The 15,043-nt window shown below is 46.8% G+C and overlaps 1 long non-coding RNA gene across 1 annotated transcript in view; it reads right to left on the bottom strand.

The window, feature by feature from the left end:
- LOC116563016 overlaps positions 1 to 12,075 on the bottom strand; it is a 58,118-nt gene extending 46,043 nt beyond the window's left edge. Inside the window, exons 1-2 of the long non-coding RNA XR_004274166.1 lie at positions 11,635 to 12,075; positions 7,329 to 7,397 (exon numbers count right to left, since the gene is read on the bottom strand). This is a non-coding gene — a long non-coding RNA (uncharacterized LOC116563016). The remainder of the gene's footprint in view (positions 1 to 7,328; positions 7,398 to 11,634) is intronic.
- Between the last annotated feature and the right edge of the window lie 2,968 nt (positions 12,076 to 15,043).

Consider the following 15,043-nt stretch of genomic DNA (forward strand, 5'->3'; position numbering starts at 1 on the left):
GATACTCTGCCCTGTGAACTCCAGACACCTTAGCCTCTGGATTAATGCATTTATGTTGCTACAACAAAAATACCTGAGCCTGAGTAATTTATAAATAACAGAAATTGATTTCTGATGGTTCTAGAGGCTGGGAAGTTCAAGATCAAGATGTCAGCATTGGTGTCTAGTGAGAGCTGTTCTCTGCTTCCAAGATGACACCGTGAATGCTGTGTCCTCCAGAGGGGAGAAATGCTGTGTCCTCACAGGGCAGAAGGCAGAAGGGCAAAAGGATAGACTCCCTTCATGAAGCCCTTTTATAACAACATTAATCCATTAATGAGGGCAGAGTCCTCATGACCTAAACACCTACCAAAAGGCCCCATCTCCCAACAGTATTGCATTAAGGGTTAAGTTTTAACATAAATTGATTGATTGATTGATTGATTGATTGATTGGAGCTAGGGTCTTGCTCTGTTAACCAAGCTGGAGTGCAGTGGTGTGATCATGACTCATTGCAGCTTTAACCTCCTGGACTCAAGTGATTCTCCCACCTCAGCCTCCTGAGTAGCTGGGACTATAGGTGTGCATCACCATGCCTGGCTAATTTAAAAAAATTATCTTATAGAGGTGGGATCTCACTGTGTTGTGCAGGCTTATCTTGAACTCCTGACCTCAAGCAGTCCTCCTGTATTGGCCTCCCAAAATGTTGGGATTACAGGCATGAGCCATTGAATCCAGCGTCAACATGAATTTTTACAGTGGACAAAAGCATTCTAACCATAGCAGCTGCCCAGCTCCATCTCTTCAACTCAGGAAGGCCACTGGGCCCTACCTGGACTCCCTGTCCAGCGCCATGACCTGCAAACTCTCTCCAGATAGTAAGCGGAGGCAATTGCTAGGCTCTCTTCTCTCTCTCTCTCTCTCTCTCAGGTATCACTGTTCTGTGTCTCCTGATGTCCAATGTCTTGAAAACTGCTGACTCATATATTTTCCCTAGATGTTTTTGTTTCAGGTAAGAGGATAAACCCATTCTCTGTTATTCCATCTTGGCCAAAAGGAGAAGTCAGTGAATGAGGCCAGATCTCTTCTCAAGGAACCGATACATTTCCAGGTATTTCAGTTGGGCAACTAGGCTGGAGAACTATTGATCTAAGCCATCCTAATTCCTCTAGGAAATTTTTTCAAGTACACTGGATGCACCAAACAAGACCTTTTATATGCCATATTTGGCCCTTGGGCTGAATTGTGAGATTCCTGGAAACAGGAAGCCTTACCTGTTTCCAGAATTTTTTTTATCTGTTATTTTAGTTTAAGCCTGAAATAAATAGTCTTTGCATTTTACTGCCCAAAGCTAGGAGTTGAAAGAAACAAGATTTGAACCCAGGTCCTCTCTGACTTCAAAGATACCATCATTTCTTTCATGAGATTCTTACTCCATTGCTCTCATTTGCACTGTTATATTTCAGATGATTTTGTGTGTATTCCCTGTCCCACCACCCTGGACTTTGAGACTTCCTTGTCTTTGCATCCCTTAAGTTTAACAGAAGGCCTCATCTGTGGGAGATGGTGAGGGAGTTTTTGTGGAACAAATAACTTCTCTCCTTCTGTTTGCTCCCTTAATGTTTCATGCCTCCTCTAGTCCACACTCGTCTATTAAATGGGAGGTATGTTACCAGCAGCACAGGTGGGATTTAAATCAGGCAGCTGTTACCTGTGAGATGATGCCTCTGCTCCTACAAGAGAGATGTCAAGACAGAGAGCTGGTTCGTTAGAGGAGAAAAGGGCTGGTTAACATTCTGTAAACACAAGCTTTGAGGGATTTCTAAAGTCCTGAAATATTGGAGTGGGGACATCCAACTTCAGTAGTCATCAAAGGAATTCAAATTAACAAACAAAATACTGGCATAATTTTTTTAAAAAACCAATAACATGGGATATTAATAAGAATGTAAGGAAAGATGACCTCATATGCTGCTGGTAGCATTTTAAATCAGTATAATTTTTCTGGAACGCCATTTAGCAAAACTTATCAAAAGTCTTAAATATGCTCATGTAATTTTCCTCAGCAATTTCACATTTAGTGCATTATATCCTAAGGAAATAAGCAGACAGGTGCACTGTGATTTATCCGTGAGAATGCTCATTGTAGCACTGTTTAGTGGAAGACTGTGGACTAGATAAATGCATCACTATGAAGGATAAGGCCACAGCCTTTGAAAGCAAATACACAGAAGAATAGTGACATGAAAATGTTTTTGAACAATTGTTAAGAAATCTTGATTAAACAATTATATGCATATTCATCATCATTAATACTTCCTTTGTGTTTTACTAATTTAATTAGCTCATATAATCCTTATAATAATAAGAACCTTATGAGGCAGGTACTGTCCTTGTGGACTCAGAAGCTGCATCATAGAGAGGCAGCCTGACTTCCCTATGGGCAGGTAGTGTATGGTGGAGCTGGATTCCAACCACTGATGCTTAGGAAATCTTAGAACACTGAACCCAGTGCCTCCCAAGCTGTGGTCCCTGGACCAGCAGCTCCACCTCACCTGGAACTCATTAGAAGTGCCAGATCCCAGGCCTGGTCCCAGACCTTCTGATCAAAAGCTCTAGGGTGAAGGCCCAGCAGTCTATGTTTGAACAATCCTTCCAGGTGAATGCACCTCAGTTTTGAGAGCCAAAGGGCCAATTATAAGAGCCAAAGGAAATCTTCCCTTCTGTCCTCTGAAGGTTTGCTGAAAATGGCCTAGAATAGACAGATTAATAGAAGAAAATAGCATATGAAATTGTATTTAATGAGGCTGGGCATGGTGGCTCATGCTTGTAATTCCAGCACTTTGGGAGGCCAAGGTGGGAGGATCATTGAAGCCAAAAGTTTGAGACCACCCTGCATAGCAAAATAAGATCTTGTCTCTACATTTTTTTTTTTTTTTTAATTAGCCAGGTGTGGTGATGTGTGTCTGTGGTCTCAGCTACTTGGTAATCAGAGGTTGGAGGATTATTTGAACCCAGGAGTCGGAGGCTGCAGTGAGCTATGATTGTGCCGCTGCACTCCAGCCCAGGCAACAGAGGAAAACTTTGTCTCCAAAAAAATAATAATAAAATTATTTAATGTGAAAAACACAGGGAAATTGCAGGAGAATGATTACCCAGTAACCCAGTGAGCTCAGGCTACTTACTTGCCCTTCCTCATTGGGGAAGGAGAAATGGGAGGTTGAGGAGTAAGTAATTTTTAGGGGAAATGGATGAGCCTGAAGAACAACGGCCTGAGACAAAATACTTCTGAGCTCTCGGGGAGGCGGTGGGAAGGTGAGGGCAGAACTTCACTGTGAACAAAGGTTGTCTTACTAGGCAGAAAAGCTTCCTAGGTAATCTCTCGGAGCTGCTCTCAGAAAAATAGATGAAAGTCTGCCTGAGCGTGGTGACTACCTGTAGTATCTTTCCCAGTGGATAATTTCTCCAGGTTATTTTATGAGATTCCTAGGCAAGGGGGAGTTTTAAGAAATTGCGTTTCTCTTGGAAAGAAGCTTTCTTAGGCAGATAAGGAAATTCCAGAGAGTCCCTCCTGGTGCTTTGGGAAAGTAAGAGGATCAGAGAGACAGGGAAGTAGGAAAGGTCAGAGAAAGACCTTGAACCCGCTTCTTCAGTTCAGCATGCCAAAGCACCAGATTCTGGGGTATTGTTTTCTGAGCCTGAACACAACATTCTTGCATCTTTTCTTGAAATTTTGAAAAGAAAAATGTATAGATATATATTTAAAAAGTCTGATGGATTGGTTATTAAAATATTAACAGTGTCACTTCTGGATAATGGGGTTCTGGGTGATTTTTATATTTTTCTTTTTTGTTTTATAATTCCAAAAGGTACATAATGAACTTCTGTGACCAAGGTAAAAGAAAAAATACATGTTCTTTAAGAAAAATAAGAAGGGGCCAGGCGTGGAGGCCCATGCCTGTTATCCCAGCACTCTTTGAGAGGCTGAGGTGAGTGAATCACTTGAGGTCAGGAGTTCAAGACCAGCCTGGCCAACACAGTGAAACCCCATCTCTGCTAAAAATACAAAATTTAACCAGGTGTGGTGCACAGGCTTGTAATCCCAGCTACTGGGGAGACTGAGGCGGGAGGATTGCTTGAACCCAGGAGGCGGAGACTGCAGTGAGCTGAGATTGTGCCACTGCACTACAGCCTGGGGGACACAAAGAGACTCCATTTCAACAAAGGAGGAGGACGAGGAGGAGGAACTCTGCCTGAAAACTCCGTGAGAGGGCATATATTTTGGGTAGAAGGGAAGTAGAGAAGAAAATGACTCCCCTAAATCATATACAACTCCAGCAGTGCTTCTCCAGCGTGAATGAATCGCCAGGGGTCTTGTGAAAATGCAGACTCAGTGGGGCTTGCAGCTAAGATGCTGCATTCCTGGAGGATGCTGACGATGCTGGTCTGGGGTCCACACTTGAAGAAACAAGAGACCAGAGAGATGTAGGCTATTGACTTCCAGAATGCCAGCTTCACGAGGGACCTGGTCCAACGACAGATTTCCAGTACCGAGAACAGAGCAAAGAATAGTTATCGAATAAATAAATGGAGATGCTGCAAGCCTCCTCATTCCAGAGGACCTAGAAATGGGGGCTCTGGTCATGGTTCTGGATCTGAGGCCAGCAAAACCTTTGGCAAGCTGTGGCCTCCCTGCGATGGCAACTATCACTGGGCAGGGTGACAGCTCTGGGCCCTTCTTTCATATGACCCAATATGGAAGACCGGTTCAGCCCCAGCCACCCGGGCTACCCGACATTTCAGCCTTGCACCAAACAAAAAGTACCAGGAACTTGGTAACACAGGTGTTCTGAGAAGCCCAAAGAAAGGAGCTAGAGATGAAGAAATATCTAAGTTGAGGTTTCTGTAGAAACATTAACTCATCTGCATAGGCTGCGTGCTGCATTTGGATTACAGGTTAGGCTCATAAGCCTGAAATAAATTATATACTCTTCGTATTATTCAGCACTGTACTGTATAATAATAAATTATACAGTTATAGGCCTCAGCCCAAGTTATAACAAATTATACCACAGTGTATAATTACCCTGCACTGCACCATATAATAATAAATTAGACAGCTACAAACCTAAGTTGTGATTCCAGAAAGAGATAGGAGAATGAGTAGTGGCTATTGATCCATTCCTCTGATCAGTCAGACGAGCCTGGAGCCAGAGGATGAAGAGTTTAATTCCGTATCCCTCCCTCCTTCCCTCCCTCCCTCCCTCCTTCTTTCCTTCCTCCCTCCCTCTCTTCCTTCCTTCTTCCCTCCCTCTCTTCCTTTCTTCCTTTCTTCCCTCCCTTCCTTTCCTTTCTCTTTTTCCCTTCTCCCTCCCTTCTCTCCTTCCTTCCTTTCTCCCTCTCTTCCTTCCTCCTTCCTTTTTTCCTTTCCTTCTTCCTCTCTTCCTCCTTCCTCCCTTGTCTCTCCTTCTCTCTCTCACTCCCTTCCTCCTTCCTTTTTCTTTTCCTTCCTTCCTCCCTCCCTCCGCCCCCCCTCCCTATGTCTGAATACCTCCTGGTTTTCCGTGTAGACTTGACCATGGAAGCCTGAGCTGACTTGGAACTAATCCTCGTCCTTGAGGGTTCCCAGGCTGTGGGGTGAAGAGCATGTGAACTGAAAATGAAACACAGTGTAACAGCAGCTGTGGAAAGAGTAAATTAATCACAGAAGTCTTGGTATCGGGTGCCTACCAGGTAGCAGGCATCAGCAAAGGTGTTAACTCCTCATGCCCTGGGGGTGGGTATCATGCCTCCACTGACAGGTGAAGTGAGCACAGCTCATGCAAAGTGCGACTGACTCGAGGTCACACAACTATTATAGAAATGGTGGACGGGAATTTTCACCTCAGACTATCTATCTGATGGTTAGATTTCTCTGAGGGTGCTACTCAGTCAAGTTAGCTTGGAAAGCAAAAATAAAGTGTAATAGAAAGTACCCCCGGCAAACCCTCAGAGACACGAGGCTGGGGACTGATACTCAGTCTTCTAGCGAGTCCAGCACAGCTTGGCTTCCCTGTGGCCCAGAGCAGGTTCCTCTTCCTTCCACAGAGGACACTGGCTGGGGCAGCATTCGATCATAATATCACCTAATGCCAGTGTTTATCAGGAGTTGCTGCGAGCCCTTCACAGGTGTTAAGCTCATTTTATCTCTCAACAAACGTATGAGGATCTTACGCCCACTTTGGAGGTAAAGAGCCAGGCACAGAGGAGTCCGTAACTGGTCCAGGGTTACACAGCTAGGAAGCGTGCAGCGGAGTCTGAATTTAGGCTGGTCCGGTCTGCCAAATCCCTCATCCTTTCCCACTATACTGCAAGTTTTTTTTCCAGCTTCTCTTTAAAGATGTGTCCTTAGGTAGCTGTGAGATGAGGGGCCTACGGGGACTGAGCCTCAGAGAGCAGATTCTGCCTCCATCTCATAACACAGCGTGTGTGCCAATTGGGCCACGTGGCCCTTATTTATTTTCTTTCTCTCTTTTTGTCTTTCTTTCTGTATTTTTTTCTTTTGTCTGAAGAGCACGTTAAACTTGCATAAGCTGTAACTTTAGTGTGATCAAACTGTCAAAGAGGCCCAAAGAGACAGGGAAGTGAAAGCAAGTACCTCTCTTCCTGCAGTGGTCAGGGAAGGCTTCTGGGAGCAGGTGGCATTAAAGGCATAAAGGGCCAGGCAAGGTGGTGCACACCTGTAATCCCACCACTTTGGGAGGCTGAGGCAGGCGGATCACAAGGCCAGGAGTTCGAGACCAGCCTGGCCAATATGGTGAAACCCCATCTCTACTAAAAATACAAAAATTCGCTGGGCATGGTGGCGGGTGCCTGTAGTCCCAGCTGCTTGGGAGGCTGAGGCAGGAGAATTGCTTAAACCTAGGAGGCGGAGGCTGCAGTAAGCTGAGATCACACCACTGCACTCCAGCCTGGGCGACAGAGCAAGGCTCCATTTAAAAAAAAAAGCCATGAAGGGTGAATAAGAGTTTAAACAGCATGCAAGGGAGGGAGAGGTTCTCCAGGCAAGGAGAAGAGTGAAGGTATAGGTGAGAAGAGATTGTTTTGGGGGGACTCTAAGTCCTTCCAGGTGGCTGTGTGAGCTGGGCAGGAGGTGAGGTGGGGTGGCAGACAGGGCCTTTGAATACCTCACTAAGGAAGCTGGACTTCATATTAAAAGCAGTGCCATCAATGTGTGGACAGTGGGCTCCTTGGGGATTTCTGAGCGTCACATTGTAGCCCAAGACAGGGAAACTGAGGCCTTGCAAGGCTCAATGTCAGCCTGTCCCACTCAATGCCCCAAGGCTCTTCCATGCTGACCGAGCACTTACCTAAATGCTCTTATTCTCAGGTCTGGCTGATGGAAGGGCTCAGTCTGGCAGGTCCCTCTGGAAGGGAATCTACTGGGGGACGGAGACAGGGTTGACAGAAAATACGGGATACCTATGCCCAGTTACATTTGCACTTCAGACAAACAGCAAGTAATATTTATATCCCAAATATTGCACGATGTATACTAAACGTAGTGATTATTTTTATGAAATTGAAATGTAATTGGGGGTCCTGTATTTTTATTTGTGAAATCTGTCCCATCTAGGTGGAGGGGAACAGGTCACTTCCCAAATACAATTGAAACGCCTGAGCATTAGTCAACGCCCCATTAGGGAATCAGAGATACAGAGCCTTTATGAGTCATCTAGAACAAGGGATTCTGCTTCTAGTGTGGATCTGGAAGGCCCATGGGTCGGCTGGACCAGCAGGAGGAAGGAAGAGCTGCCACGGACAAGAGTAAGGACAAACGGAAACGTGTGTCTGTCTGCCACCCCCACCCATGTCACTGCCACAGGGACCTGCAGGAGAACCTGCAGCCTTCCCTCAGAGAGGCTTCGTAACCATGGTTACAAAGGAAGGGCCCTGGGGGGTATGGAACCTGTACCCCAGTTCTGCCCTGGTCTGGAACTTTGGGTAAGTTACTAGTAATAGCCAACTTCTCCATGCCTTGATTTCCTCTCACATAAAATGTATACAAAAACTCCTACCTCCCTGAGAGAGGTGCGGAGAAGATCCAGTGGGAATGAGCCCAGCTGACACTTTCCAAGCAGCCGATTAATGATAGTTACTAGCGACGTCAAAGAGTTGCTATCCATTCATTTTCTATTAAAAAAAAAAAAAAAAAAGGTCACTTGTTTTAGAAGAGAAGATAGGCCGGGCACAGTGGCTCACACTTGTAATCCCAGCACTTTGGGGGACCAAGGGGGTTGGGTGGATCACCTGAGGTCAGGAGTTCAAGACCAGCCTGGCCAACATGGTGAAACCCCATCTCTACTAAAAATACAAAAATTGGCCATATGTGCTGGTGTGCGCCTATAATCCCAGCAACTTGGGAGGCTGAGGTGGGAGAATTGCTTGAATCGGGGAGGCAGAGGTTGCTGTGAGTCAAGATCATGCCACTGCACTCTAGCCTGGGTGACAGAGCGAGACTCTGTCTAAACAAAACAAAACAGGCCAGGCTCGGTGGCTCATGCCTGTAATCCTAGCACTTTGGGAGACTGAGGCGGGTGGATCACCTGAGGTTGGGAGTTCAAGACCAGCCTGACCAACATGGAGAAAACACATCTCTGCTAAAAATACAAAATTAGCCAGGAGTCACATGCCTGTAATCCCAGCTACTCAGGAGCCTGAGGCAGGAGACTCACTTGAACCTGGGAGGCAGAGGTTGCCGTGAGCCAAGATTGCACCACTGCATTCCAGCCTGGGCAACAAGAGTGAAACTCTGTTTTTTAAAAAAATTCTTATTATTCTTTTCATCTTATAAGAAATTTGGCAAAGAGCACTGATTGGAAATTGACTTGGAGTTTAACTATAACATAGTTTCCCTTGTTTCAAAAAGTTTGTCCACAGGAGCAAAACTCTGTCTCAAAGAAAACAAAACAAAACAAAAAAGATAAGATATTAAGAAGCAGTATGTTTCCAAATCCTCTGGTGATTAAGTAACTCACCAGGTAAGTCTTAGAAAGATAACATAAACCTTCTTCAAAAGCATCTCCAAATGCCAAAGTGAAAATCAGATACCGTGCACAAGCCAGTTATGAATCTCTGAAATCTTAGCCACCCTTCCCCCAAATAAATGGAATAAATAAGCTCTAAGTGATGGGAAATAACAAAATTCTGCTTTAGCACTGTTGCAGACACAGTGACTGCTGATTAAAAGAAAATACTTCCTTTAAAAAGGCCACTTATGAAAAGGAAACCCCCATAGCAAAAGCTGGCATGAATAGGGGTCAGGCAGCAGGTGGTGGCCACAAGCAGGGGGCATTGATCAGATGTGAGATGGGGAGGGCCAGTGGGCTCCAGAGGGGCTGAAGGGCAGAGGTCCCAGAGGACAGCGGCTCCCATCCTTCCCGCTGCTCAGAGTGGTGGGGAGAAGGGTTTCCTGTAACATCATGGCCTGTTTTCACCGCTTGTTTTCATGGCCATCTCAATGCCCTGGCTTGTTTTCAGGCTGAACAGGAAAAAAAAAAAAAAAAAAAAAAGAAAAAAAAAAAAGCCCAATTCCTTGTATTTGGAAGAATAGGGGTAAATTGGCCCTCTTCAGGGTGTTGGAAGCCTCTCTCTGCCTCCTGCTGGAAAAAGAGGACCCCGGGCAGTCTTTTTAGCCACTTAGCCTGGTTCTGACGTTTTCTTCTTAACAACTTGTAATTCCAGATAGCAGCAAGAAACACAAGTGCACTGGAGACCAGGCCCATGCCAGAGGCGGAGGGGTTGGGCAGAGTGTTCCCAGGAGCACAGCAGGAGGAGAAAGTTCCAGGGTAGAAACTGGAACTCCTCATGTTGGACACGAGTGGAATGGAGGCAATGTGGCCATCTGGATATGATAAAAAAACGTTGACCCCTTTGGTCCAAGCATCTCACATCTGGGGATATCTATGCAATAATGTTTAAGACAAAACTGTTTGCAAGTTGGGAAAAAATAGAAACGGTCCAGCTCTCCATCAATTGGGAATTCGTTAATTAAATTATTATGGTGACATCTGTCCCTGGCAACTTGTTTCTTCTTTTCCTTCAACTCCGTCTTCCCCGTCAGCTGGTCCTGTGGGCTCTGCCAGCGAGGAATGTTCCAGGCTGGAGGCTGCATCCCTGGTCCCTGCCACCACTACCTCTTGCCTGTGCCTCTGGATTCTGTAGCTTGACAAACTTCCTTATTCCTCCACTCATGCCTCTCCGATCCATTCCTACAGAGCTGCAGAACCCCGGGTTCAGGGACTTCACATGTCTCTCAGGATAAAATCCACACGTGCTGCCTCATCGGGCCCTGGCCTGACTCTTCTACCTGATTTCAAAAATGCTCATTCTCGACTTCCAGTTGAATCGCCACGCTTGAGCTTAGTCAGCCTCTCAGCCTTTGCCCTGGTTGCTCCCTCTGCCTGGACTGCTCCATGCTCCTCCCTCCTCTTCCTGCCGGTGTCGGTATAAATGCCATATCCCCAGGGGCTTCACACACTGTCTGTAAATTGTCTTCCCTCTCCCAGCCCCTGTCTCTTCATCACTTTGTCCATCTTTTCTTTTTCCTTTTTTATTTTTTTGAGACAGAGCCTTACTCTGTCACCCAGGCTGGAGAGCTGTGGTGAGATCTCGGCTCACTGTAACCTCTGCCTCCCAGGTTTAAACAATCCTCGTGCCTCGGCCTCCCAAGTAGCTGGTATTACAGGTGTGCGTCATCACACCTGGCTAGCTTTTTTTTTTTTTTTTTTTGTATTTTTGGTAGAGATGTAGTTTCTCTACTAAAAACTCATGCTGGTCTTGAACGCCTGGCCTCAAATGATCTGCCCACCTCAGCCTCCCAAATTTCGAGGATTGCCGGCATGAGCCACGGTGCCTGGCCCCATCTTATTTTCTTCGTAGGACTCAGCATAAGGTGAAATGCTCTCGGCTATTTATTCACGAATTTGTCAATTATCCCTCCCACCAGAACTCAGAGCCAGGACTGAGTGTGTTGTGAGCCCTTGCCTGGTGTACGGGAGCTGCTTGCTCTACACATTTGGTGAATGAATGAATGAATATAAGAACATTATGGAGCTGCTTGTAACAATGAGGTAGACCTGTATGTCTCACTTGGAAAGGTGTCTTAAATGTATAAAGTAGATATAAATCCACTTATGAAAACCCAGAAATTAATCAAGTCTATGGAATTAGAGTAGTGACTAGTTTTTGAGGGCTCACTATCATCTGGGCACAGTTTTAACCACTTTTACATTTACTGTCTTGGCTCATTTAATCTTCACAGCAACTTTCTGGATAGGTACAGTTTTTGGCACCATCTACAGAGGAAGGTGCTGACACAGAGAGGTTAAGAAACTTGCTTAAGTTCACACAGCCAGGAAATGGAGGAGCCAGGAAATAAATTTATAGGGTCTGACTTCTGAAAGAATATTCACTAAATGGTGTATTTATTTCAGGGGTGCAGAGGGCCTGAGGTAAGATTCTGGAGGCCGTGGGATATTAGGGGAGATGTCCGGACGTCAATTCTATTTCTTCAGTACTGTGTGATCTTGGGTAAGTCATCTGCCTCTCTGCGCTCACCTGGGAACCAGAGGCGATGATGCAGGGCTACCGAGAGACATAAATTGGATAATGTACCCCCGGAGCCCAGCTTGGGAGGCCCCCCATCAACGATGGGAATGTTTGGTGGAGCAGGTCTGCCCTTCAAGGCCTAAAAGCCCGGTCCCGGTTCCTCGCGCCAGGGTAACGCGGCGGTGTGGTGGGGGAACAGGGTCTGGTGGCTTGGTTTGACGCAGTGTCCTCCCTCAAGACCCCGGTGCTCCCAGCTGTCGCCCACGCTGCTGCTCCGCCCTGCTCTGGACCGCGACTGCCTGGGATGGGCGTCAGGGCCAGGGGAATGCGCAGGGGTCATTATTGGAAGAGCTCAGCTCCAGGCGCCAGGTGCCAAGAGCAGGGCGGATGACTTCAAAGGTCCTTTGCGGCATGTCCTGAAAGATGAGCCCTTGCAGCTCGCCCTGCCCCCGCAGAACACACAGCTTGAAAGGGAAATGGAGCTGGGAGCAGGTGGCTCAGGAATTTGGTGCACGCTGGGGAGGCGGCTCATTTGGGCACAAATACGCGAGGAGGGCGTGGCCTCCGCACACTCTAGGTTAGTATTGCGCGTTTCGGTCCGGGGCAAGCTCTCCTTCTGAGCATTCATCTCTGACCGCATTTCGCATTTGTTTTTCTGATTATTTCATGATCCCTTTCCTTCCCGACAAGGGCCTGGGATTTGTCTGTTGCTCTTGGTGTCTACCGTTCGGCCTGCAGTAGAGGCGTGAATATTTCCCTAATGAATGCGTTTTCCTCTTCCACCAGTTTCACCACATTGGAAAGGCCCCGGGATTTATTTAATCCTGCCTCTAGCACTAGCCAGTTGAGTCATCTTGGACTTCGCTGTTCAGGCTATAGGCTCAGATCCTGTCTGGATTGGAACACAGGCTCTGCCTCTTACTAGTTGCGTCACTTTGGAAAGTTGTTTCACTTCTCTGTGCCTCAATTTCCTCCTCATCTGGGAAATGGGGCACTCGGTGCCAATGTCACAGATTGATTGTGAGGGGTAAAGGGCTTAACACGTAGGAAGCACAATTAGGATGGCACATAGTAAAGTCTAGATAAATATTAACTCGTATTTATTATTTATTTTAAAATCAACTTTATTAAAGTATTAACTTCCAAACAACAAAACGCACTCATTTTAAGTACAGAGTTTGATGAGTTTTGACCAATATATACACCCACGTAAGCACCACCTCAATCAAGATAAGCATTTCCAGGCCCCCGGAAGTTCCCTTTGTCCCTTTTAGTCAATTCCTTCTCTTTCCCCCAGCACCTGAGAGATGAGTTTTGCTGGTTCTCGAGCTTTCCATGAGGCTGGGAGTATTGGTTCATGCCTGTAATCCCAGCACCTTGGGAAACTGAGGCAGGAGGATCATTTGCGCCCAGGAATTCAAGACCAGCCTGGACAACACAGGAAGACCCAGTCTCTACACAATTTTTTTTTAAAAAATTAGCTGGCTTGTTGGCATGCACCTGTTGTCCCAGCTACTTGGAGGCTGATGCAGGAAGATCACTTGAGCTCAGTTTGAGACCAACCTGGGCAACATAGGGAGACCCTGTCTCTTCAAAAAAAAAAATTTTTTTTTTTAATTAGCCAGGCGTAATGCACTGCACTAACAAATCACACTCAAGAAATGCTCTCTCCTACCTCCTCTCCTTCTTCCCCTTAAAGAGGCCCTTCCACAGGTATTGGGAGGCAGTAGTCTAAAGGTCAAGGGCATGGTGGAGTCGATGGGGGAGAAACCACTGTGTTTATAAAGCAGGTTGTTATTTTTTCATTCTTTGCCTTGTGTCCTTTCCCCTACTTCCCTCTTTCGAGGGTAATTAAAATGCAAACTGGCACTCCCTTGGAGGAGACAGCTGAAGATTTAATTGCCCCAAGAAAAATATTCCAGCAAAAGGTCCTGTAGTAATGGCAACTCTCAGCCTGGCTGCCCAAGTGCCTTTGCATCTGGCACAAAACATTAGCGATAATGCGTTAATATGCATGTGCACAGGGTCCATTTACTGGCATAGGGGGAGCCATGGCAGAATCCAGCCGACAGCCTTCGTCAGGCTGCAGCCTTCTCATCATTAAACTCTCACCCGGCCTCGTTCTGGAGACAGGTCTGTGGCCCAGATCCATGCGACCGGCTGCCGCACCAGCTGATCTTGCCCAGAGAGGGCCCGCGCGGGCAGAAGGCCCGTGTTGCTGGGAACGGCACCTTTTACCACGAGGGCGTGGCCTGTTGTCCTTGAAGCAGAGCCAGGAGGACATGTCTGTTGAGAGGCTGAGTCCCGCCAGCTCCCAAAGTTGAGCCATTGACCAGCCGCCCTACGGTTGTGCAATTTCAGGGTAGAGACAGATTTTTGCAATCTTTTATCCTGTTTTCTAAGTATAGCCCCAGTTTCTCCAGAAGAGGAACCAAAGGCTTAGACAAGGGTCATTGGCTCCTTTCCTGTTGGGGATCATGCGTCATTTTTTTAAAAAGGTGATTGCCCTGAACCCAGGATCATGATGAAAGACAGAGAAACTTCAGTGGGAAAAGTCAGATGTACAGAGGTTTGCATCTAGCTCCAAACCTGCCAGCCGGAGACTCTCGGTTCTCCTGAAGTGTCGACCAGACTCCGACTTTTCAGCTCTTTTCCTTCCCCTCTGCTCTCTGCCCTCCCCCCTTCCCTCTCCCCCTTTCTTCTTTCCCACCCATCCACCCATCCATGCTCCCCTGCATCAATCCGCCATCCATTCGTCCTCCCTCCTTCCCTTCCATCCATCCTCTCATCCTCCTTCTCATCACTCCGTCTATCCTCCCATCCTTCTAATGTTTCTGGGGTGCCTCCTATGGGCTTAGCATAGGCGTTCCACTGATGAGTGAATCAACACCCTACTTGCCCTGAGGCGGCACCTAGGGCAGTAGAGGAGAGGGATGTTACCCAAGTAATCACAAGGCCAACGTATAATGACAAATTGTGAGGAGGGCTCCAAAGAAGTGCTGGACACGGTTACTCTGGAAGTGTTGACAAGGGAGCTTAGCCCAGTCTCTGGATTAGAGAATAAGCAGGAAAGATCCAGGGAGTCTTCCAGGCAGAAGGAGTAGCCCAGGCAAGGGTCCTGTGGTTCAGTTTAGAAGCTGTCAGGAGGCCGGTGTTGCCCCTGCAGGGAGTGATGGAGAGAGCTGTGTGAGTCTGCCTGCAGAGCTCAGCAGGGGCCAGGGCACACAGGGAAGGCTGGCCTCTGCCAGGCGCTGGCTCCTTTGAACTCCTTTGCACTGGCTCCTTTGGACTTATCTGGCTTCTTCTTATTTTTTAGATCTCAGTTCAGGGATTTCCTCTTCAAGAAGCATTTTCTGCCCTGTGCAGGCTGAATGAAGCCAGCATACTTTCCTTTAATGATACAAAATATCCAAAATTTGGAAATAAGGCAAAAGAAGGTGATGCCTTATTTCGTTGCCATACTGGGGCATGGTTT

Source organism: Sapajus apella, unplaced genomic scaffold (genome assembly GCF_009761245.1).
Source record: "Sapajus apella isolate SASKATOON/1434 unplaced genomic scaffold, GSC_monkey_1.0 scaffold33, whole genome shotgun sequence".
NCBI classification, from domain to species: Eukaryota; Metazoa; Chordata; class Mammalia; order Primates; family Cebidae; genus Sapajus; species Sapajus apella.